Raw genomic sequence first — 26,237 nt, forward strand, 5'->3', positions numbered from 1 at the left:
ACCTCTCCGCCCCCACCCCACTCCGGCCTATCACCCTCACCTTGACCTCCTTCCACCTATCGCATTTCCAACGCCCCTCCCCCAAGTCCCTCCTCCCTACCTTTTATCTTAGCCTGCTGGACACACTTTCCTCATTCCTGAAGAAGGGCTTATGCCCGAAACGTCGATTCTCCTGTTCCTTGGATGCTGCCTGACCTGCTGCGCTTTTCCAGCAACACATTTTCAGCTCTGATCTCCAGCATCTGCAGTCCTCACTTTCTCCTTGTAGACATATTAACAAAGAACAAATCAAAACAAACAATGACAAACACTGGTGCCATTGTCAATTTCTCAAGGTCTCCTTTAAATGCAATCTATTTCACAGCAACCTTTCCAGCCCTTCTTGGCTCCGCATCTTTCCCCACTTGGGATCAGCCTCTTGGCTCAGGTTAGGATCACACAGGCAGCCGAGTCTGTAGTTTAGAACAGTGGTCTTTCTGTCTTCTTTCTTGTCACAGTGTCTGTTCCTGCCAACTCAGGTCAGCCTGCCAACTCAGGTCAGGATTTGCAATAAACCAACGTTATAATTTAGGTTTGCTCCGGATCCTGATGTGAATAAGAGATCCTGCCGACTATGCCAGATTGTTGAAGAAATTCCTGTCCATGACCTTGAATATTGATCAAGTTTGTTTCATGATATACCATGGGGAGACAAACAGAGACCACCCATCAAGAATTGAGAGGACTATCTCCGAAGAGTCATAGAACTGTGGTGTTTATATACTGTTACAAATGCTCGACAGACAGTTAATTACATCCGTTAAAAACAAGGACTGCAGATGCTTGAACCAGAGTCTAAATTAGAGTGGTGCTGGAAAAGCACAGCAGTTCAGACAGCATCTGAGGAGCAGGAAAATCGACATTTCGGGCAAAAGCCCTTCATCAGGAGGAGAGGCAGAGTGCCTGCAGGGTGGAGAGATAATTGAGAGGAGGGTGGAGGTGGGGAGAAAGTAGCATAGAATATAATAGGTGAATGGGGTGGGGATGGAGGTGATAGGTCAGAGAGAAGGATGGAGTGGATAGGTGGAAAGGAAGATAGGCAGGTAGGACAAGTCATGGGGACAGTGCTGAGCTGGAAGTTTGGAACTTGGGGAAGGTGGGGTGAGGGGGAAATGAGGAAACTGGTGAAGTCCACATTGATGCCCTGGGGTTGAAGTTTTCCGAGACGGAAGATGAGGCGTTCTTCCTCCAGATATCGGGTGGTGAGGGAGCGGCGGTGAAGCAGGCCGAGCACCTCCATTTCCTCAGCTGAGTGGGAGGGGGAAGTTAAAATGTTGGGCCACAGGGCGGGTGTCCTAGAGATGTTCCCTAAAGCGCTCTGCTAGGAGGCATCCAGTCTCCCCAATGTAGAGGAGACCCCATCGGGAGCAACGGATACGATAAATGATATTGGTGGATGTGCAGGTAAACCTTTGATGGACGTGGAAGGCTCCTTTGGGGCCTTGGATGGAGGTGAGGGAGGAGGTGTGGGCGCAGGCTTTCCAATTCCTTCGGTGGCAGGGGAAGGTTCAAGGATGGGAGGGTGGGTTTTGCGGAGACGTGGACCTGATCAGGTAGTTACAGCGGGAATGGTCTTTGCGGAAGGTGGAAAGGGGTGGGGAGGGAAATATATCCCTGGTGGTGGGGTCCGTTTGGAGGTGGTGGAAATATCGTCGGATGATTTGGTTTATGCGAAGCTTGGTAGGATGGAAGGTGAGCACCAGGGATGTTCTGTCCTTGTTATGGTTGGAGGGGTGGGGTCTGAGGGCGGAGGTGCGGGATGTGGACGAGATGTGTTGGAGGGCATCTTTAACACATGGGAAGAGAAATTGTGGTCTCTAAAGAAGGAGGCCATTTGGTGTGTTCTATGCTGGAACTGGTCCTCCTGGGAGCAGATACAGTAGAGGCGGAGGAATTGGGAATACAGGATGGCATTTTTGCAGGAGGTAGGGTGGGAAGAGGTGTAATCCAGGTAGCTGTGGGAGGCGGTGAGTTTGTAAAAAATGTCAGTGTCAAATCGGTCATCATTAATTGAGATAGAGAGTTCCAGGAAGGGAAGGGAGGTGTCAGAGATGGTCCAGGTAAATTTAAGGTCGGGGTGGAATGTGTTGGTGAAGTTGATGAATTGCTCAACCTCCTCGCGGGAGCATGAGGTGGCGCCAATGCAGTCATCAATGTAGCGGAGGAAGAGGTGGGGAGTGGTGCCGGTGTAACTATTGAAGATGGACTGTTCTACGTAGCCAACAAAGAGTCAGGCATAGCTGGGGCCCATATGGGTGCCCATGGCTACCCTTTTGGTCTGGAGGAAGTGGGAGGATTCGAAGGAGAAATTGTTAAGGGTTCAGCGAAACGAATGAGAGTGTTGGTGGAAGGGTACTGTTGGGGACATCGGGAGAGGAAGAAATGGAGGGCTTGGAGACCCTGGTCATGTCGGAGGGCAGTGCAGAGGGATTGGATATCCATGGTGAAGATGAGGCGTTGGGGGCCGGGGAAACCGAAGTCTTGGAGAAGGTGGAGGGCATGGGTACTGTCTTGAACGTATGTGGGGAGTTCCTGTAATTACACAAGACAGTCACTGGACAAATAGCATACTGTCGACAGAAGTTACAAGCAGACAAGCAGGAGGCGTGGTTTAACAATGCTGTCTTATAGAGAACAGAGCTAATCTATGGGTGAGGGGTTGTTACACCAGCACAGCTGCAAGGCCATGCAATAACGGAAGTTAGTAAAAAACTCCAGCAAAAGTTCTGCGAAATGATTTCCTCAAGGGCAGCCACAGATAAGGTCACAAAATGGCTTCCACATTCCTGTTTGTTACTCTGAACATGAATGCAGTTTGCAGTTCTTCCTTTAGGCAGTTAAATGCCTCCTGGCAACTCTTGTCCCGTTCCTATCCCAAGTGCTCTGCTATAAAATCCTTGAAAATAAAAATTCAGTTTGTAAGTACAGGAAATGTTCACATACCGGATCTTTAGAATTTCACCCCTGTATGAGATCATATCAGTAAGTATGAGCATTTAAAAGTACGATGTTTGTAAAATGGAGACCCCCCTGTACATCCGAGGAAGAGGCATTCAAATTGGTGAAAAAAAGCAGCAGAGCTGAGGTTTGGAAGCAGTTCAGATTTCAGCAAAGGAGGACAAAGGGATTGATTTAAGAGGAGAAAATAGAGTATGAGAGTGGGCTTGTGGGTATTGTACAAACTGATTGCAAGAGCTTCTTTATGCACGTAAAGCGAAAAGACCAGTGAAGGCAAACATAGGTCCTTTACAATCAGATATAGTGGTGGCTATAATGAGGAAAATAGGTTGCTGGCCAATTAAACATATTTTGGTTCAGTCTTCACAGAGGACACTGATGACATTCGAAAAATGTTGGGCAACAAATGGTCCAGTGAGAAAGAAACTAAAGGAAATCAGTATTAGTAGGGAAATGGTGTTGGAAAATGTGATGGGATTTCGGCTGGCAAATCTCTAGGATCAAATAGAATACTCTGGAATACTTCAAGAATACTCAAGGAAGTGGCCCTAAAATATTGGATGTGTTAATTGCTATTTGTCAAATTCTGTAACTAATGTAATCCAAACTTAAAAAAAGGAGCTATAGAAAAAACAGGGAATTATGGACCAGCTAGCATGCCATCATTAATAGGGCAAATGCTCGCATCCATTATAAACAATTTCACAGTAGAGTACTCGGAAAAGAGAGACTGGACTGGGCAGTGTTAGCATGAATTTACAAAGGGACATTGTGCTTGATACATCTATTGGAATTTTTCGAGGATGTAACATATAAAGTAGATATGAGGTAACCAGTGGGTGTAGTTTACTTGCACTTTCAGCAGATGTTTGATAAGGTCCGACATAAGAGGTTAGGATGCAAAGTTAAAGCACATTGGATTTGGGTAATGTACTGATATAGATAGAAACTTGGTTAGCACAGAGGAATAAAGAATAGCAGTGAATGGGTCATTTTCTGAATGACAGCCAGTGATCAGTGGGATACCACAGGTACTCAGACCTCAGCAAGTCACAATATATGTTAAAAATTTAGATGAAGGAACTGAATGTAATAACTCAAAATTGCAGATGACACAAAACTGGGTGGACGGGCTGTTTGTGAGGAGGATTTGAAGATGTTGCAGTGTGATTGAACAGGCTAAGTGAGTTGGAAAATGCATGGAAAATGCTGTATAATGTGAATAAATGTGAGGTTATCCACTTTGTTAGCAAAAGTAGAAAGGCAGATTATTATTTGAACAGCTGTAAATTGAGAGAGGGAAAAGTTTGAGACCTGGGTATCCTCGTGCATTAGTCCCTGAAAGTAAGTGTGCAGGTGCAGGAGGTGTTGAATTAGACAAATGTTGGCCATCATTGCAAGAGGATTTGCTTACAGGACCAGGGATGTCTTGCTGCAATTGTACAGGGACTTGGTGAGATCAATGTAGATTATTGTGCACAGTTTTGGTCTCCTTATATGAGGAAGGATATTCAGACTATGTAGGGAGTGCAACAAAGGTTTACCAGACTGATACCTGGAATGGCAAGTCTTACATATGAAGACAGACCATATCAGTCAAGGCTATAATCACTGGAGTTTAGAAGAATTTTATGGCTAGACCAGAACATTGATAGTAGGGGTTTCAGTGATGAAAATACCACTGAAAGTCCAGGAACATTGGTTATATTGTACACATTGGAGATGGATATTGCCTTAGTGGGGGGGGAGGGGGGGTGCAAATTTTACTTGTAGCTTTTCAGTCCAAACCAGTCCTAAAAATCTGGAGCTGGCCTAATGGTGACAATGTTGGTTGCTGCAAAAACCCATCTAATGCACTAATATCCTTTTAGGGAAGGAAATCTGCCATCCTTACTTGGTCTGGCCTACATGTAATCCCAGAACCACAGCAATGTTGTTGAATCTTAATTGTCCTTTGAGCATTTAAGGTTGGGCAATAAATAGAATCCATATAGTGTGGAAACAGGCCTTTCAGTTCAACAAGTCTATACCAACTCTCCGAAGAGTAACCACCCAGACCCATTCCCCTACTCTATACTTACCCCTGACTAATGCACCTTATACATCCCTGAACACTTTCCCATGGCCAATTCACATAATCTGCAAATCTTTGGATTGTGGGAGGAAACTGGAGCACCCAGAGGAAACCCACGCAGACACAGGGAGAATGTGCAAACTTCACACGGACAGTCACCCGAGGCTGGAATTAAACCCAGGTCCCCGTGCTGTGAGGCAGCAGTGCTAACCACTGAGCAGCCATGATGCCCATCTTGTGAACATATATAAAAAGCCAAATCATTAAGCATGAATCCCTATATTGTGTACTCCACACCCTGTCTTGATCATCTACATTGTAATATCAGACTGATTTCTGAGTTACAACAGTCTCAAATCTTCCCGCATTTATGTAACATCTATTACCCTAAACTCTGTTTTTTGTCCTTCAACCAACTTTCTAATCATACTGCTATATTTCCCTTTTTACCTAATGTTTCAATTTTTCAATATTGAAACACTTTATCAAAATTTAGCAACACCTTCTTAAAATTAATTTGCATGGCTATGTATCTCCTATCTTCCTTTTATCTACTCAAACCCTGACTCCTAACCCACAGTAATGTCGCCTGAGCAAAGTTTTGACTCTTAACCACTCACTGAAATGGCTGAGCAAGCCACCCAGTTGTTATCAATCTGATACAGAGAAGCTAAATGAGAGCAAAAATAGACTGTCAACCTACCATCAACAAAAGCTAGATGAAAACTTTGCTCAGTCGACACTACAATAACATCTGGGGATGTGGCAAAATTCGGTCAGCTGTCCCTCAGACTTGTTAAGTAATAGCCTGACATAATTATATTTATCAAATCAAATTGTACAGTTATTACCATATTGGAGTATGTCCGAATCACAAACATGAGAGACCCACCATAGATGGCTGCAGCGTTATATATAGTCAGGTAGGAATTGCCCTGCTGGTCCTTCACATTGACTTCTGACCCTATGAAGCTTAAAAGCATAGGATAAAACATGAACATGGAAACTTTCTGCAGTCTTACAGCCTACAACCCATTCTCAACTGATAAGGCACCACTCCTCCATTTTGATCACCACTTGAATGAATTATTGTGGATATCAGGTGTACTCTGGATAAGCATTATCTCAAATAGAAGGAAAACGCTGGATACAGGATATCTGAAATTAAATCAAAGTGTTGAAGAGATTTAGCAAGTCTAGTTGCATGTTTGGAAACAGAAACAGAATAAGGTTTTGAGTCTGATATGATTTAGGATTGCAAGTTGCTCTCACAATGTGGAACACTTGCGGATACTAGAAGTTACATATATTAATACAGAGGGCTGCCTTATTTGCAGACAGAAAGAACATTTATATGCACTGTGCCTGGTTCAACTCAACAAAATAAGTGACAGCCATTTGCTGGTTCATTTATTAGAACATTGCCCTGAACAATCTATCAACCTGCTTGGTTTAAAATTTGAACAAAGCCTGACTGTTCACTGTCAATAAGCATTAATGGGCGCATTCTCTATGGTGAAGCCTCCATCAGTCAGGAGAAATGCGGTATAAATATTGGTTTTACCCTTGACTTTGTATTCTTGTGAGTATTTATGACTAAAAAATGAAAATTTTGACAGTGTCATTTTCAGCAATTCTCTAGGACTGTATTTAGTTATGTTTCAGTGAGGCAAGTAGAAGCATAATGATATCAATCTCAGAGATTGTATGAAGAACTCCAATGAGACCGAGGTGAATGTTGTTGGTGGAAGATTGTGGGTGGGTACAGGAATAGATGGAGCCATGAAACTTGGCAAAGCTAAGGAGGTTCTGGTATCCAAGAACCTTGATGAAACAAATTGTAGGTCAACACAATAGATGCACAAGGCCTTGCCAGCATGGTTACTTGTGTTTATTCTAATTTTGAATATAGAGGCAACCACTTGCCATTGTATTCTCAAGGCATTTCACATATTGATGTTTTTCAAGAGTGAAACCTTATCTTTTGCGTTGGGAAGAGCAATAATTTCCTGATTTAAACTTTGGAAATTATGGAGCCATGGACTTTTTCACAAACATTACACTTTTGCCATCAGCTCTGCTTTACTTCCTGAAAATATCTTAGTTGGGTATGCTTGCCTTTATTGGCCTGTGCATAGATTATAGGAGTTGGGAGGTCATTATGCGGCTGTACGGGACAGTGATGAGTCACTATTGGAATACTGTGTGCAATTCTAGTCTCCCTCCTACAGGAAGGATGTTGTGAAACCTGAAAGATTTCTGAAAGGATTTACAAGGAAGTTGCCAGGGTTGAAGGGTTTGAGCTGTGGGGAGAGGTTGAATAAACTGGGGCTATTTTCCCTGGAGTGTTGGGTGCTGAAGGGTGACCTTGTAGAGGTTTGTATAATCATGATGGGCATGGATACGGGAAATAGGAAAGGTCTTTTCACTGGGGTGGGGGAGTCCAAAACTAGAGGGCTGAGGTTTAAGATGAGAAGGGAAAGATTTAAAAGGGACCTAAGGAGCAACCTTTTCACACAAAGTGTGGTGTATATATGAAATGAGCAGCCAGAGGAAGTGGTGGAGGCTGGAACAATTACAACATTACAACATTTAAAAGGCACCTAGATGGGTATTGGTTTAGGAAGGGTTTACAGGGAAATGGGCCAAATGCTGACAAATGGGACTAAATTTGCTTTGGATATCTGGTCAGCATAGACAAGTTGGACTGAAGAGTCTGTTTCTGTGCTGTACATCTCTATGACCCTATGACTCCACAAGTTTTATTGATTCTTGATTATTTCATTCAATTAAATTAAGCAGATCTGCACAGTTATGTTAAATCTAATAGCCTCCATCTTTCTTCTGTTTATTCAACACCAATCAGTTTCATTTTCTATATGTTTGTTTTGGTTCACTGAATTGTGTTGGCTCTAGGATGATATCTGATAGTGGGATGTAAGAATGGAGTTGATCCGATATCTGACACAGAGTAGCCACATTGTTGATGCTTCTGTAGTCGTCTGACTCATTGAAAATCTGAAAGATTTTTTTTCCTTACATTTTGAGTCCAAAATCATTTTTTTTTTAGCCAAACAATACAAGCCATACCAGTACCATACATAATCGACATGATTTTAACTGGCCAAACTCGTGCAGTATTCCTTTTGTTTCTTGAATATTGGTAATATCATCAGCTAGTAGGATCCTAAAACGGACAGAGGATCAGAGGGACTTTGGTGTGTATGCACACAGATCCTTGGAGACAACGAGACATGAATCCAAGAACAGGGAGGTTATGAGTTGCTGGCTTTTATCTTTACTGCACCAAAGGCAGATAGGAAGTTTTCCTTAATTGTATGTTATCTTATCCCTGCCCCATGAGTAAGTCTGAACTGTATGTGGTTGAGTGACTATTGTTGCTGATCACAGCATAATCATCATTTTTATACCTTTATTAAAACCTGTTGTCCTGGTTTCATGGTACCTCCTGTTTTGTAATTATCTGAGGAGTGGAATCCAAAAGGTAGATTCTACTCTTCTATTTGTGCTGAGCCTGGAAATTCCATGTCTAAGACCCTCCAAATCAAATGACAATGGCACCTGTATAATTAGTTTCTCCTGTATCAGTTTGGGTTAATACTGTGTCAAATATCTGAAGTTAGACAACCTAACCTAAAACTTTCCAGAAGCAACAGGAGAGAGTCTTTTAGTTTTGCATCAGTCATTATGGTGGAACATCCCACTAATACTAAAGAATACGGAGAAGGAATTAAGTACCATCACCATCACTAGAGAAATAGTAATAGACAAACTAATAGGACTGAAGACAGAGAGGTCCCCTGGTCCTGAAAGTTTGTATCCTAGGATCCTAAAAGAGGTAGCTACAGAAATAGTGGGTGCATTGATTGTAATTTTCCAAAGTCGTTAGATTCTGGAGATGTACCAGAGCACAAGGAGAACTGCTTATGTGACACCCTATTTAAGAAGGGAGGGAGGCAAAAAGTTGGAAACTGTAGGTTGATTGGCCTCATATCTATTGTTGGAATAACGTTGGAACTAGTTATTAGGGAAGTAATAGCAGAATATTGGTAAAATCATATTCTAATCAAGCAGAGTCAACATGGCTTCATGAAAGGAAAATCATGTCTGACTAATTTATTAGAGTGTTTCAAGCAAGTGTCAACCAACAGATGTGTTGTACTTGGACTTACAAAAGGTATTCAACAAGATACCTAACAAAAGGTTAAGTCATAAGAGCCCATGGTGTTGGATGTAGTATATTGTTAGGGACAGAAAATTGGCTGATGGGCAGGAAACAGCATGTGTGGGTAACGGTTCAGGTAATCAGTAGGGTTCTACAGGGATCAGTGGTGGTACCACAACTGTTTACAATATATATTCATGACCTGGAGGAAAGAAGTGTGGCAAATTTGCAGTCACAAAAATAGGCACAGTTTACAGCGGTTAACTAAATGGGCAAAAAGATGGCAAATGGAGTATAATGTGGGAAGTTGTGAAGTTGTTCACTTTGAAAGGGAGAACAAAGGAACAGAATATTACTTAAATGAGAAAACTGCAACACAAAGGAACTTGACAGTACTCGTGCATGAAACACAAAGCTCGAATACAGGTAATCAGGAAGGCTAATTGAATTGGCCTTTATTTCAAAGATTGGCACAACAGTAGCGCCCTATCTGTGGGTCAGAAGTCCCAGGTTCAAATTCCCACCTGCCCCAGAAATGAAAGTCCAGTGATAACATCTCTCTTCAGGTTGATTACAAGTATCTATCAAGACTATTGTGGAACATATGAATAGGGTAAATAGAGGCTTGATGACCGTGCTGCAAAACATAACGATGGGCAGGGAGTGGGAGATACATGGAGGGCTCTGGCCAGTTGCTTCCCAAAGGTATTAGGTTAGCTGTTCTAGGTCTAGGAATTTGGCACAGTATGCATCCAATTTGAGACAGGAGTAATTAATGTAAACGCCCCTGTCATTTGATTTGAAGGGACTTAAAACATGGAGAACAGCTTCCAGGCTCAAAGCGATCTACGTTTTGGATTGCACTCTTCAGATAATTATATTCCATCAAATAAAGAGGTGCGGCGTAACCAAGCCATTGGTTTCAATAAAGATATAAAAGAAATGATTATGCCGTGATCAGCAATAGTGCCTTTACCCGACCACATACAGTACAGAATTACACAAGGGGCAGGGCTGAGATAACGTCTAATTAAACTCCCTATCTGCCTCTGATTGGTACAATAAAGATGAAAGCCAGCCTACATTGCCTGCATCGCCGCAGTCCCGTTGGGCAGCTTGAGCTGTCAATCTCTGAGTAAGGTCATGGTCCTCAAAGTGGGAACGTTGTGTGAAACGAAGCCTGTTCTACAGAGCTGCCGATGATGGAATTTACAAGCAGCGAGGAAGGAGACCGACACTAGGATTTGGTGAGCACCTACATTGTTAACGGTGGGGCTGATAGGCGGGGTGATGAGAAATGATACAGTAGGTTTAACATCCTGCTGCACTGATACCGCGTCCGGGCAGCGAGGATCGACATCTAGCCACAGGTAAGGCCAGTGAGGCACAGGGATGTTGTTTTCTGCTCACCGAGCTTTCACATCCAGTTTTTACCATATGCAGCACCACCCGTTTCGTACGTGCAATTATTAGGGACTTTCTGTCTTTCTGTGAACATGCACAAGTTCTGTAAAGGCCGCCCTCAGCGGTTGTTTTCCTACTTCCCGTTTCTCTTGTACCCCGCCCGCTGCTGAACAAAGTGTAGATCCCGCCCAGGACAGGGGGGCCCTGAAATCTTGAACTTCAGAGTGCCAAGAAGTGGTGTCAGTCTGGAGGTGACAACACCATCACTTTTTTTAAATTAAAAAAAATATACTTTATTTATAAAATTATTTGGATCTCTATACAATTGGTCATGCCATTCTTGTGTACACATTACATTGCTTTACATACAGACATCGAAATGTAATTTTCCTATATACAAGTCTGTCCATTTACTATCCAGCTGTTCTGCTGAGGCATCAACGGAGCCCAAGTGACTGGGTTGGCCCCCTGTTCTTTGGCAGGCAGACATTACACAGTGGTCTTTCCCCACTGCACCTTGGCGGCAGCTGCCCCAAGCTTCAGCGCCGTCCCTCAACACATAGTCCTGGACATTGGAATGTGCCAGTCCGCAACACTCAGTTGGGGTCTGATCCTCCAGGCACAGTTGATGTTCGTCTCGGTGTGCGTCCCGGGGAACAGACCATAGAGCACAGATTCCCGCGTGACGGCACTGCTCGGGACGAACCTCGACAAACACCACTGCATTCCTCTCCAGACTTCTTCTGCAGAGGCACATTCCAGAAGGAGGTGTGTGACAGTCTTGTGCCCTCTGCAGCCACTTCGAGGGCAGCGTGCGGTGTGGCAGAGAGTCCAGGCGTGCATAAAGGATCTCACAGCCCTTCTCATCACCAGCCAAGCCATGTCTTGGTGCTTGTTGGAAAGTTCTGACGACGAGGCATTCTGCCAAATGGCTTTGACAGTCTGCTCAGGGAACCGCTCGATAGGATCCGCCCTCTCCTTTTCCCGAAGGGTCTCAAGGACACTACGTGCTGACCACTTCCTGATGGACTTGTGGTCAAAGGTGTTTTTCTTCATAAACTTCTCCATGAAGGACAGGTGATATGGAACGGTCCAACTACTCGGAGCGTTCCGCGGCAGTGAGGCCAGGCCCATCCTTCGCAACACCGGGGACAGGTAGAGCCTCAGTACATAATGACACTTGGTGTTTGCGTACCGAGGATCCACGCACAGCTTGATACAGCCACACAGAAAGCTGGCCATCAGGGTGAGGGAGGCATTGGGTGTATTTTTTCCCCCGTTGCCCAGATCTTTATACATCGAGTCCCTTCGGACCCAGTCCATCTTTGATCTCCATATAAAATGGAAGATGGCTCGGGTGACTGCAGCGGCTCAGGTTCTAGGAATAGGCCAGACCTGTGCCACATATAACAGCAATTACAGTGCCTCACACCTGATGACCAGATTTTTACCTGCGATGGAGAGCGACCGTAGCTTCCATCTGCCCAGTTTCTGCCTCACTTTCTTGATACGCTCCCCCCAAGACTTGGCGCACGCCCCAGCACCCCCGTATCAAATACCCAGCACCTTCAGATAGTCGGTCCTGGCGGTGAAGGGGATCGAGGATTGTTCGGCCCAGTTCCCGAAGAGCATGGCCTCACTCTTGCCTCGGTTTACCTTGGCCCCCGAGGCCCGTTTGAACTGGTCACATATACACATGAGTCTGTGCACAGATAGCGGATCCGTGCAGAAAACGGCGATGTCATCCATGTACAGGGAGGCTTTAACTTGTAGGCCCTTGCTGCCAGGAATAGTCACCCCTCTCAGGCTCGCATCCTTCCTGATGGACTCAGCAAATGGCTCTATGCAGCACACAAACAAGGCAAGAGAGAGAAGGCAGGGCTGCCTGACTCCAGATCGGACTGGGAAGCTAGTTGATTCCCAGCCATTGATTGAGACTGCACTGACAATGTTGGTGTACAGCAGTGTGATCCAATTGCAGATTCCCTCTCCAAAGCCCACTTTGGAGAGAACATCTGTGATATCCTGTCAAAGGCTTTCTCCTGGCCCAGACTGATCAGGCAAGTGTCCAACCCTCTGTCCTGCACGTAGGCGATCGTATCCCTGAGGAGTGCGAGACTCTCAGTGACCTTCCTGCCCGTACAGCACAGGTTATTCGGGGTGAATCACCGAGCCCAGAGCAGACCTGACCCGGTTGGCAATAACCTTTGACAAAATTTTGTAATCCGTATTCAATAGTGAGATTGGTCTCCAATTTCTGATTTCCTCCCTCTCCCCTTCCACTTGAAGATGAGGGTAGTGATGCCTTTCCTCATGGATTCACTCATGGTACCTGCCAGAAGCATACTGACATACACCTCCAGCAGGTCCTGGCCAATCAGGTCCCACAGAGCAGAATAGAGCTCGACCAGTAAGCCGTTACTTCTGGGAGTTTTTTCTTTTCGAAGGACTTGAGGGCCTTGGTCAGCTCATCTAGAGAGAGCGGCTGGTCCAGCCTCTCCTGTGTTCTGTCGTCTAAGACCTCCGTGATAGAGGACAGGAATGACTGGGAGGCTGCGCTGTCGGTTGGCTTAGAGTCATACAGACTGGCATAGAAGGATTTGCTAATCCTCATGACGTCAGCCTGAGATGACATTATCGAGCCATCTTCTTCCTTCAGGCTGCTGAGCATGGAGCTCTCTTTGTGCACCTTCTGGAAGAAGAAACGTGAGCACGTCTCGCCCTGCTCCACCGAGCGGACCCTGGACCGGAAGTTTATCTTGGAGGCCTCCGAGGTAAAGAGCGAGGCTTGCTGGCCCTTCACCTCCTTGAGGTCCTCTGTGACATCGACCCCCAACGTCTGCAGCAGGAGCAGGTTCTGCATACTTTCCTGGAGCTGGGACAGTTTTCCCCGCCTCTCTCTTGCCTCCTGAACACCTTTGAGGATGAAGAACCTCTTGATGTTCCCTTTTACTTTTTCCCACCAGTCTGCTGGGGATTCAAAGAGGGGCTTCACGGTTCTCTAACCTGCGTAGTCCCTCTTGAGCTCCTCATTGTTTCCCAGGGTCAACAGCTTTGTGTTCAGCTTCCATGTTCCCTTACCAGTCCGCTGCTCATCCTGTAGGTGACAGTCGGCCAGCAGGAGGTAGTGGTCAGAGAAGAACACCGGCTTGACGTTGGTGGATCTGACCGAGAGTGTTTGGGACACAAACAGGTAATCTATCCTCGAGCGGATAGACCAATCTGCCTGTGACCAGGTGTATCCAAGCTGTGCTCCGTCTGCAGGGATGTTGAAGACGTTGTGTAGCTTGGCATCTTTGTCCGTTTCCATCAGGACTCTGGCCGTGGCATTCAGTTTACTGTTCCCCCTGCTGGATCGTCCATCTGCATCAATAATACAGTTGAAGTCATCGGCCAGAATGACCAGCTTGGACGTAGCCAGCCACAGTGGAAGCTGCTGCAGGACGGCCAACGGTTCACTCTTACCCACTGGGGCGTACACATTAATCAGTCTCAGGGGAGCATTCCTGTACATGACATCGGTGACAAGGAGGCGCCCGCCCACCACCTCCATAACCTCGGAGATGGTGAAGTTGCCTCCTCACAACAGGATACCCAGCCGGAGGCACGGCTATCGTTGCTCCCCGACCAAACTGATAGTCCATGGGCCCACAAGCTCGACCATCTCCTGTAGCTGCTGAGGTGCGGTATCCCACACTCCTGCAGAAACAGGACGTCAGCTTTAATGTTGGCCAGAAAGGCCATCGTAGAAACACATCGTGTAGCAGATTTGATGCTACGCACATTGACACTGGCAATTCTTATCCCCATTTTAACAGTTTACAAGGTTACCAGTGTCCATTTGCTGCTGGTCTTGCCTCTCTGGGGTAGCTGTATGCATCCCCATGGTGACGGCAAACTGCTGTGCCCTCCCAGGGCTGAGGTAGCTGTCCGGCTCCATGTTGGGGCCATTTCCCCGCTCTGGTGTCTTCGGGTCGGGCCCAGGGTCTGCACAGTCCAGGTCTGTGGAGCTGTAGGGCGGTGGGTACCTCCTTGGTTCTCACTGGGTGGGGGGTAGTCTTTACCCATCCCCTCAGAGGGATCGTCTTTCCCTGTTTGGGCGGTGCTGCCCACCTTTTTCCCTGCGGTGCTCTGTCTCTTCCTCTGGTGACGACCCTCCTTGCGCCCATCCTCACCATCCGAAGAGCTGCCTGTATCCTCGTCGTGTAGGTGTCATTTCCCCCTTTGCTGGGTAGCTTTGGGGCTCTTGTGAGGTTTCCTCTTCCTGTTTTTGACAGTAATCCAATCCTCTGCCTCCTTTGTTCCCTCCTCTTCCATTTCCTCAGTCTGTCTTGAAGGAGCTTGGATCGGCTACTGCATCTCCCCGCTGTCTGCCGTCTGCTCCGCTACAGCCTGCCCTTCCTTCTGGGTGTCTCCAGACACCGTTCCCGTGCTGGTTTGTGGTACCTTGCTGGTCTTATGCGGTCCACGGCTCGTGTTGCCACCTCTGGCCATCTGTGCATAGGTGGCAGCCCCTCGTCTTGGGCAGGCCTTGTACATATGGCCTGCCTCTCTGCACAGATTACAGTTCTTGGCCTCCTTACATTCTTTGGTCGGGTGGCCTTCCTGCCTGCAGTTTCGACAGACGGTCACCTTACAATCCGCCGCCATGTAGCCTGACCTCCCGCAGGTCCGGCACACTTTCGGCTGCCCTGCGTATGTCAGGTAACCTCTGCTTCCTCCGATGGCAAAGCTGGAGGGTGGGTGGAGGATGTTCCCACTGGCATCGACCCTCAGGATTACCCTGACCTGCTGCTTGCTGGTCCAGATCCCGAAAGGATCGACCACATCAGTGCTTTCTCCCTTGACCTAGATGTATTTTCTCAGGAAGGTTAGGACATCCGCTGCTGGGACGTGGGGTTTGTATATGTGGATTGTAACAACCCGACTCCTCTGCGTAGGAAGCACACACAATGGGACCACCGACAAGTTGGAGAAAAGAGGTTCCCCTGCTCCTTGAAGGAGCGTGAAGAATTGCGAGCAGCTCCTGAAGGTCACGTCGAAATAGCCTGCCCCAGGGAATCCTGCAGGCAGTACACGTCTGCTGCGTCGAACCTGCAGCACTCCAACAGAATCTTCTTGACAAACACCGTCAGATCGATTGGTGTGTGCTCCTCCACCTTCTTCACAGTCACCCTTACTGTGTTGCGAATGGCCTGGGCTGTGAGCGGCTGCTGAGGCCATAGCTCTGAGGTTGGCTGGTACCTGAATTGCCGTTAGGCCGAAGCCAGCATGAAGATCCACCAAGAGCAGGTCAGCACAACCAAACGAACTTTCAACGTCCTATCACGATCCAGTGATGATGTCCAGCAGCTCCGACGACTCGCAACACGACCTTCGTGGTATCTCCCCTGCCAGCACACATCTGCTGCGCCGAACCTGCAGCACTCGAGCAGAATCTCTTCCTCTGGTCCTCAGGAACTACACGTGTTCCGAGCCAAAAGGCCGACAACACCATCACCTCCCACAACCTGGTGATTGACAGGTCATGAAGGAGTCACAACAAATTCCAAGTGTGTAGCTGAGAACAACTTGACTAATCTTTTTGGTGGGACTGTGTTTGGTGACTTGAAATGCCAGAGAATCCTGCTTTCGATTGCTTCATGTGTTAGCACCATTCTATTTAATACTTACATCTGATCCCTCTTTTTAAAATCATGTCTTCACCACCCTCTGTAGTTTCCACAGTTTGTCAGCTTTACGATATATTTGCATTCCTGCAGTTCTGGCCTGTCCTGCATCCTCCCAGTTTAGTTGTTCCATCATTCATCGCTGCAGTTTAGTTGTCGAGAGTATGGTGCTGGAAAAGTACCGCAGGTCAGGCAGCATCCGAGAAGCAGGCGAATAGAAGTTTCGGGCAAAAGCCCTTCATCAGAGTAAGGATTCCTGATGAAACCATGATTCTCCTGCTCCTCGGATGCTGCCGGACCTGCTGTACTTTCCAGCACCATACTCTCAACTCTAATCTCTAGCATTGCAGTCCTCACTTTCGCTGCAGTTTAATTGTCTGGACTTTGCATTCAGGAATTCCTTTTCAAAACCTCTGCCTCTCAAGCTCACATTCCTCCTTTTCCTCCAGGATTCCTTGAATCCTGCCTGCTTGACCAAGCATTTGGTTGTTTCATCTAGTATTTCCTTCTGTGGCTTCTGTCATTTTTTTTTATCACACTTTAAAAAACGTCATTGGTTGGTGGAATGGGCAGACAAATGGAATCTGAAGTTCATAAAGGCAAAATGTGAAATAATTAATTTTGCCGGGAAGACGATGGAGAGGCAAACTCTAAAAGGGATTCAGGAGCAGAGGGACATCTATGTGGAAATGTGCAAAGATAATTGAAGTTGGCAGGGCAGGATAATAAAGAGTACAGAATGCTAGGCTTTATCAGTAGAGGCATAGTGGAGTAAGGAACATGTTGAACTTGTTCAGGACACTAGTACAGCTTCAATTGGAGTGTTGCACTCAGTTCTAGCTGCCTCACTTTATGAAGGACGTGAAGAATTGGACACAGTGCAAAAGAGGTTTACAAGAGTGGTTCCAGGGATACAGAACTTCAATAGTGAAGATAGATTGGAGGAGTTAGGATTATTTTCCTTAGAGAAAATAAAGTTGAGAAGCAATTTATAGAGGTATTCAAAATCATCACTAGTGTGGACAAATTAGATAGAAACTGTTTATATGTCTGAGTATTGCAAATGAGGTGGCACAGATGTAAAGTGATTGAAAAGTAAACACATGATGTAAGGAAAATCTTTTTTCAGCTCTTGGACAGTAGAGAATTCACTGCTCGGTGGATAATGAAGGCAGGTTCCATTGAAACATTCAGAAGGGAGTTATCCTGTTATCTGGAAAATAAGATTGTGCAGGATTACAGAGAAGAAGAGGAGAATTGCATTTTAAAAAATTGCTCAGTTGGAGAGCTGGTGCATACATGTTGAGTTAAATGGCCTCCCTGCACACTATGATTATTGAGATTCTGTGAAAAGCCTTGCGATGTTTTATTTAAGACTTCAGACTTGGAATTTGCATTTGCACCCAGAGATATACTTAATCTGGATGCAAACCAATGAAGTGGCTTAATAGATTGCAAAATTTGATGTTAATTACCATTTATATTTATGTAAAAGTCTTTTTTTTTAGATTTTTTAAGGTTAAATTTATGGGGTCGGCTATTACATGGATACTACTTTTAAGGGGCTGAAATTCATGCTACAGCCCAAAATGAAATATCATACATTAGCAGAAGCTCAATTGATCTCTAAATGAATAAAGGAAAAATAATGCAACAAATAGCAGTAATTGCCAGATAAAGACAATAGAAACAAAAATGAATTGATCTTTTATTTATACATATAAAAAGTGAAGTAGAAATATAATTAAGGCTTTAAGTTACAATTACATGGTACATCTTAAACATATCAAATATAAAAGTGCATTAAAATCCTGTAAAAATCATACTGTTCAACATCTTTAGCACTGAATAAAACTTCATAATCAGTAGGATGAATTTTATCATATGGATTCTCTTCATCTTTACTGTCCATAGTTAGCGGTAGGACATCATCCGCTTTTTCTTCTTTGTCTATGTCATCCCAAAGACTATCGTCCTTTGAACCGACTAATGCATTTGAAACTCCATATTTCTTGAATGATTTGAAAATAGTGTCAGCTTTTACTTCCTTCCATGAATCAATGATCAGTGATGGAGCCTGCTTACTGGCTACCTTTCTTGTATGTGTTTTTCTCCATTACGCATCCGGTTATTCTACTTCATTTTCATCATGTCCTTAAATGGCTTACTGATACCAACATCTATTGGTTGCAAAATGCTTGTAAGTCTGCTGGGAGTTACAGCTATGTTACCAATAACATTCTTCATTAGATGTGATCTAAACTGGTCCCAGACGAGCAAACTCTTTTCCTTGCCTAGCCTGCCAGGTCATAAATTCCAAACTTCCTTTATCCATTTTCTACATCCACCTTCATTCATCCAGCCTTGTGGATTCCTTTTGGAAATTTCTCCTTTTGCAATATTTTTCTCTTAAAAACAACCATTGGTTTTAACTAAGGGCCATCAGTGATACGAGAAAGAACTAAAATAAACTACTTTTCTCATGGCCAATCCTCTTCACCAACACTATTTTTCTTATTTTTGGTTCACAGTTTGATTCTCCAGCACTTGTAGCCTTCCTTCTGCTGATTTCTGATTACAAATTGGTGAAACTGTAATATAATTTCTTCGAATTCATTAGGCAGCTTTTGTACAATCTTAATTCTCTACTGAAAATACTGGAAACAGGCCCTTCGGCCCACCAAGTCCACACTGATCCTCCGAAGAGTATCCCACCCAAACCCATTACTGTACATTTTACCCCTAACTAACACATCCCTGAACACTATGGGCAATTTATCATGGCTAATTCACCTAGCCTGCACATCTTTGGACTGACAGAGGAAATCGGTGCACCCAGAGGAAACCCACACAGACACGGGGAGAATATGCAAACTCCACACAGATAGTTGCCCAAGGCTGGAATTGAACCTGGATCCCTGGCACTGTGCTGCTGCAGTACTAACCACTGAGCCACCCTGCTGCTGCGGTTTTTTGTCTTCTCTGCAACTTCAATAACTTTTAGTTTAAATGGTGCTGAATGCAATTTTACACAAGATGAAGACATTTCAAAACCTCAACTAGGTATAATGACTGTATTCCATGAATGCTACAGGGGAACTGAGCTCAGTTGAGCTGCACAAAAAGGAAGGTTGTCTCTGAACTAATAGTCTTAAACCTACATGCCAAATTGGTGTGAATTGTGCCAAAACACACAATAGCACAAAAAAATTCATTTCCTCATTGTAACGTTTACGTACTGGATAATACATTGACTCATGTTGATCTCTTAGCTGTGAATAACTAGGGTCGACTTTTACACAAGATATATAGAAAATTCCAGATTTTTTGGCCAAAAATAAGGGGTTGACTTTTGCATGAGTATGTAAGGTAATTTCTTAGATAACTGCTGTATGTCCAAGTCTCCTTGATCTTTTATGGCAACCCATTAAACTCTTTACCCCTGTAAAACTTGTCTCTTAAATCTGAAATTAGCATTCCCAGTTAGGCTTTTTTCAAGATCTCAGAATATTGAAACCAAATTTTCAGGTGTAGCTGAATTTGTTTTTACTGTAAATTTTTGAGCATTATAAATATACATTAAAACATACTATAAATATCAATCCATCATATTAAACAGAATTTCTGGATATTCTGAAAAGGCACTGCATGAATGTGGATCAATAAATTGAAACTGGAATTTTGATACTTACAGACAAAATATATATTGTGGATTCATTACCTTCCTTGGGCCATCCTTGTTGTTACCGTCAATAATTGCTGAGTTGCACCCATTTCTATTGAAGTTAGGTGGAAACGTGTCTGAAACTTGACGTCAGCTAAGTGAGTTTGATTGGTATGTAACTTTTTCATGCTGCACTCTCAGAACTCCGAGCTACAATGTGTAATCCTACTTGTTTAGCTTTTTTATAGAGTCGCAGAGCATGGAAATAGACCCTTCGGTCCAACTTGTCCACACTGACCATGTTCCCAAACTAAGCTAGTCCCACCTGCCTGCGTTTAGTCCTCCAAACCCTTCCTATTCATGTACTTATCCAAATGTCTTTTAACTGTGCCAATATCCATCACTTCCTCTGGCAGTTCATTTCACACATGAACCATCCTCTGTTAAAAATAAAAGTTGCTCTTCATGTCCTTTTTAAAACTTACTCCACTCACCTGAAAATATGTCCCCTAGTTTTGAACTCCGCCTACCCTAGGGAAAGTGTCCTTTTTGCTATTCACTTTATTTCTGTCTCTCTTTATTTTATAAACCACTATAAGGTCAGTCTGAACCTCCTCTGCTACAGTGAACAAAGTCCCAGCTTATCCAACCTATTTTTATAACTCAAACCCTCCATTCCAGGCAACATCCTGGTAAATCTTTTCTGAATCCTATCCAATTTTATAATACCATTCCCACAGCTGGGAAACCAGAACTGCACACAGCACTGCAGAAGAGGCCTCACCAACATGCTGTACAACCTCAACATGACTTCCCAACTCTTATCCTCAAAAGTCTGAGGAATGAAGGCAAGCATGCCAAATGCCTCTTTAACCCCCCTGTTTACCTGTGTTGCAAATTTCAAAGAATTATGTACCTGAACCCTTAGCTGTCTCTGTCTTACAACACTATTTAGGGCCCTACCATCAATTGTATAAGTCCGGCCTTTGTTCGTTTTACCAAAAAGCAATATCTCGCATTTATCTAAATTAAACTCCATCTGCCACTGCTCACCACATTGACCCAACTGATCAAAATCTCTTTACACACTGAGATAACCTTTCCCATTGTCCACAATAGCTCCAATTTTGGTGTCATTTGCAAACTTATTAACTATGCCTCCTATTTTCTCATCATGACCATTTAAAAAAAAATAACAAACAAAAGTAGACCCAGTACCGATCCCTGTGGAACACTGCTGGTCACAGGCCTCCAGTCCAAAAAACAACTCCCCCAAGTTTGTGTCCAATTGGAAAGTTCTTCTTGAATCCTTTGTAATCTATCTTTACTTAATAGCCTACCATGTGGAAATTTGTGAAAGGTTTTACTAAATTCCCTGTACACAACTGGGAGAAAATGAGGACTGCAGATGCCGAAGAGTCAGAGTTGAAAAGTATGGCGCTGGAAAAGCACAGCAGGTCAGGCAGCATCCGAGGAGCAGGAGAGTCAATGTTTCAGGCATAAGCCCTTCATCAGCCCCCTTCCCCTCACTTTCCTGATGAAAGTCCTGATGGAACTATGCTTTTCGAGTGTCACACTTTTTGTCACTGTAAACCACGTCTATCGCTCTACCCTCATCAATCTTCTTGGTTACTTCTTCAAATAACTCAGTCAAGTTTGTGAGACACTATTCCCCTTGTACAAAACCATGCTGAAAATTCCTAATCGGTCCTTGCCACTCCAAATGGTTGGAAGTCCCATCTTTCCGAATCACCTCTAACAACTTGGGCGGCACGGTGGCACAGTGGTTAGCACTGCTGCCTCACAGTGCCTGAGACCTGGGTTCAATTCCCGCCTCAGGCGACTGACTGTGTGGAGTTTGCACGTTCTCCCCGTGTCTGCGTGGGTTTCCTCCCACAGTCCAAAGATATGCAGGTCAGGTCAATTGGCCATGCTAAATTGCCCGTAGTGTTAGGTAAGGGGTAAATGTAGTTGTGGGTGGTGGGTCGGTGTAGACTTGTTAGGCCGAAGGGCCTGTTTCCACACTGTAATCTAGTCTAATCTTATCCATCACCAATGTCAGGCTCATAGGTCTGTTGTTACCAGGCTTCTCCTTCCAGCCTTTCTTAAATAAAGGCACAACATTAGCCACCCTCCATCCCTATAGTTTTGATGGACTTTACAGCACAATGAAAGCTCACACCAGCATAATGATACAAAATCTAACTAATACTAAAGTTAAATTTCTAAAAAAAAGCATAGAACATTCCAGACAAAAAATTGCATTTATATAATTTATAATATCTCATTTGCAAAAGGAATTGCTTTGAAATATAGTTTCATGTTATCTGAGTGTCTAATATATTCACACTGCCAGATCTGCTGAATTTCTCTACCACTTTGTTTTTGTATTATAAATGGGTGACCCATTTGTTACAACCATTGGGGTAACATTAAACCCTGTTTAGGGGTGGCATGGTGGCTCAGCGGTTAGCACTGCTGTCTCACAGGGTTCAAATCCAACCTTAGGTAACTATCTGTGTGAAGTTTGCACATTCTCCCTGCATGGGGTTTTGCTGGGAGTTCTGGTTTCGCACACAGTTCAATGATGTGCAAGTTAGATGGTTTGACCATGCGAAATGTGGGGTTACAGGGATGGAGGGGGCTGGGTTTTGTTTGGATGCTCTTCAGAGGCTCGGTGCAGGCCCGATGGGCCAAATGGCTTCTTTTTGCACTGTAGGGATTCTATGATTTAACCCTGCACATTATTGAAGGGGCTTGGTAAAAATGGTGGCATTTAGTAACCAGGGCTGTTGCTGGTGTTCATCTTCAGATGAATCCAGTAGTATTGCTTGGACTGATGTCATAAATATTAAACTTGATGGAATTTTTTGCTTGCACACTTCAATCAAATGGGTGGGGAGAGCTGTAAAAATTTAAATGCAAAGAAACTCTGTCAATGGGGCTGGGTGGCTAACATACTCCCCAAGGTGGGCTGAGCATGCTGCAGTCTTGATTTATCTTCCAGGGGTAATCTTTCAGTAAAGGGATGCGAGGATTGCTCTTTGGAAGGAAATGAGCTTTTACAGCCCTGCTTATGGTTCAAAAGAAGCGGCAACTCGACTATGCTGACCTGGTTTCCCAACTGAACTAGTCCTATTTACCTGTGTTTGGCCCATATCTTTCTAAACCTTCCCTTTTAAATGTTATAACTGTACTGCATCTACCACTACCTCAGGCAGTTCATACGAACCATCTTCTGTGTGAAAAAGTTACTCCTAAGGCCTTTTTAAAACATTTCCCCTCTCACCTTAAAAATATGCTGTCTAGTTTTGAATTTCCCTACCCTAGGAAAAAGACTTTTGCCATTCACTTTATCTATGCTTCTCATTATTTTATAAACCTCTAAAAGGTTATCTCTCAACCTACTCCAATGTAAAAAGTCTCAGCCCGTCCAGCCTCTTCTTATAACTCAAACCCTCCAGTCTTGTTAACATCCTTGTAAATCTTTTCTGCGCCCTCTCCAACTTAATAGTATCATCCCAAAGCAGGGCGACAGAAGCTGTGCATAGCACTCCAAAAATGGCCTTAACATCCTGCAAAACTCAACATGATGGACCAACTCATGTACTCAGTGGTCTGAGCAACGAAGGGCAAAAGTGAGACTACAGATGCTGGAAATCAGAGTTTAGATTAGAGTGGAGCTGGAAAGACACAGCAGGTCAGGCAGCATCCGAGGAGCTGGAAAATCGATGTTTTGGCAAAAGCCCTTCATCGGGAATGAAGACAGGGAGCCTCCGGGGTGGAGAGATAAATGAGAGAGGGATGGGGCTGGGGAGAAGGTAGCAAAGACTACAATGGGTGATTGGGGGTGGGGATGGAGGTGATAGGTCAGAGAGGAGGGTGGAGCGGATAGGTGGGAAGGAAGATTAGCAGGTAGGACAGGTCATGGGGATGGTGCTGAGCTGGAAAGTTGGAGCTCAGGTAAGGTCGGGGGAGGGGAAATGAGGAAATTGGTGAAGTCCACATTGATGTCCTGGTGTTGAAGTGTTCCGAGGTGGAAGATGAGGGCGTTCTTCCGCCACGGGGCAGTGGGGTTGATTGGTGCGGGTGTCCCAGAGATCTCGCAGAGTGCTTTAAGGAACATCTCCGGGACACCCGCACCAACATTTCAACTCCCCCTGTCACTCTACTGAGGACAAGCAGGTCCTGGGTCTCCTCCACCGCCGCTCCCTCACCACCCAATGCCTGGAGGAAGAACGCCCTCATCTTCCACCTCGGAACAATTCAACCCCAGGGCATCAATGTGGACTTCACCAGTTTCTTCATTTCCCCTCCCACCATCTTACCCCAGTTCTAACCTTCCAGCTCAGCACCATCCTCATGACCTGTCTTACCTGCCAATCTTCCTTCTGGCCCATCCGCTCCACCCTCCTCTCTGACCTATCACCTCCATCCCCACCCCCATTCACCTATTATACTCTTTGCTACCTTCTCCTCAGCCCCACTCCCCTCCCATTTATCTTTCTGGAGGCTCCCTGCCTTCATTCTTTCTGAAGGGCTTTTGCCCGAAACATCGATTTTCCTGCTCCTCAGATGCTGCCTGGCCTACTGTGCTTTTCCAGCACCACTCTAATCTAGGTCTGAGCAATGAAGGCAAATAAGCCAACGTTTTCCTTACTGTCTCGACAAGCATACATTCTTCCTCACCATGGAATTTCCATACCCCCATCAGGCATCAAGTCAGTTTCTTCCATGATATCAGGGATTAGCGTCCCTATGCACCCTTCCCCACCCCCTGTTCATTGGAGGGTGATTGATTTCAATTTTGAGAATCAGGATTCCTGCCATTTCCTGATATTATCTGGAATGAGAAATAACTTGCATAGCTTCTGCTCAGAGTGAGCTAAAATTCTGCCTTGCTGCTTTTGCAATTTCTTCTCTAGGAAATTGATTGTCTGTCTGAACTTCTGTACTCTTTATCGGTATCCTTTTTGCCATGAGAACCGAATAGAGAGAGACTGCAGAAAACTGCAGGACTGAGGGATTAGGAAGCCCTCGTGCATGAATCACTACAAGTGAGCATTCAAGTTCAGCAGCTAATGGGGAAGGCATACGGACTGATTGTGTTTATTTCAAGGGGAGTAGAATATTGACAGCGGGGAGATCTTGCAAAAAAATTATACAAGGTGCGAGTCAGAGGAGAGGTTAAGTATATTGGGCTTTTACTCATTCGAGTTTAGAAGAATATGATGTGACCTTATTGAAACATATAATAATGTTCTAGGGGATGGCTAGAGTAGACTGAGAGGTTGTTCCCTCTTGCACAATAGTTTAGACAAGGTGGAGCATAATCTCAGACTGCGGGGTCTCCCATTTATGACAGATGAAGAGGAATTTTGTTCTGTCAGAGAGTAGTGAATTCTTTTTATTAATTCATGGCATGTGGGTGCTGCTGGCTGGCCATTATTTATTGCCCGTCCCTAGTTGTCTTTGAGAAGGTGGTAGTGAGCTGCCTTCTTGAAATGCTACAGTCCAGCTGCTGTAGGTTGATCCATATTAGGGAGAAAATTCCACGATTTTGACCCAGTTGCACTGACGGGATGGTGATCTGTTTCCAAGTCAGGATGGTGAGTAGCTTGGAGGGGAATTTGAAGGTGGTGATGTTCCCATATATTTGTTGTCTTTGTCGTTTTTAGATGGAAGTGGTCATGGGTTTGGAAGGTGCTGTCTGAGGATCTTGGGTGAATTTGTAGATTGTAAACACTGCTGCTACTGAGCATCGATGCTTGTCGATGTAGTGCCAATGAAGCGGGCTGCTCTGTTCTGGATGGTGTCAAGCTTCCTGAGTGTTGTTGGAGCTGCATCCATCCAGGCAAATGGGGAGTATTCAATCACACTCCTGACTTGTGCCTTGTAGATGATAGACTGACTTTGGGGAGTCAGGAGATGAGTTACTCGCTTCAGTATTCCCAGCTTCTGACCTGCTCTTATAGCCACTGTGTTTATGAGTTTCCGGTCAATGGTAACCCCCAGCATGTTGATACTGAGGGATTTGGTGATGGTAACACCATTGAATGTTAAGGGGCAGTGGTTAGATTTGTCTCTGATTGGTGATGGTTATATCCTGGTATTTGATTGGCCATTTATCAGCCTAAGCCTGAATATTGTCCAGATCTTGTTGCATTTGAACATGGACTGCTTCAGTATCTGATGAGTCACGAAAGGTGCTAAACATTGTGCAATCATTGGCAAATATCCCCA

At 44.7% G+C, this 26,237-nt stretch overlaps 1 protein-coding gene across 3 annotated transcripts in view; it reads left to right on the forward strand.

The window, feature by feature from the left end:
- Positions 1-10,392: 10,392 nt before the first annotated feature.
- Positions 10,393-26,237, forward strand: part of gpd2 (glycerol-3-phosphate dehydrogenase 2 (mitochondrial)) — a 120,804-nt gene continuing 104,959 nt past the window's right edge. For all 3 annotated transcript variants that reach the window (XM_072579373.1, XM_072579372.1, XM_072579374.1), the window contains exon 1: positions 10,393-10,504. The gene's annotated coding sequence lies outside the window, so the exon portion shown is untranslated. The remainder of the gene's footprint in view (positions 10,505-26,237) is intronic.

This window comes from Chiloscyllium punctatum, chromosome 10 (genome assembly GCF_047496795.1).
Source record: "Chiloscyllium punctatum isolate Juve2018m chromosome 10, sChiPun1.3, whole genome shotgun sequence".
Classification (NCBI taxonomy): Eukaryota; Metazoa; Chordata; class Chondrichthyes; order Orectolobiformes; family Hemiscylliidae; genus Chiloscyllium; species Chiloscyllium punctatum.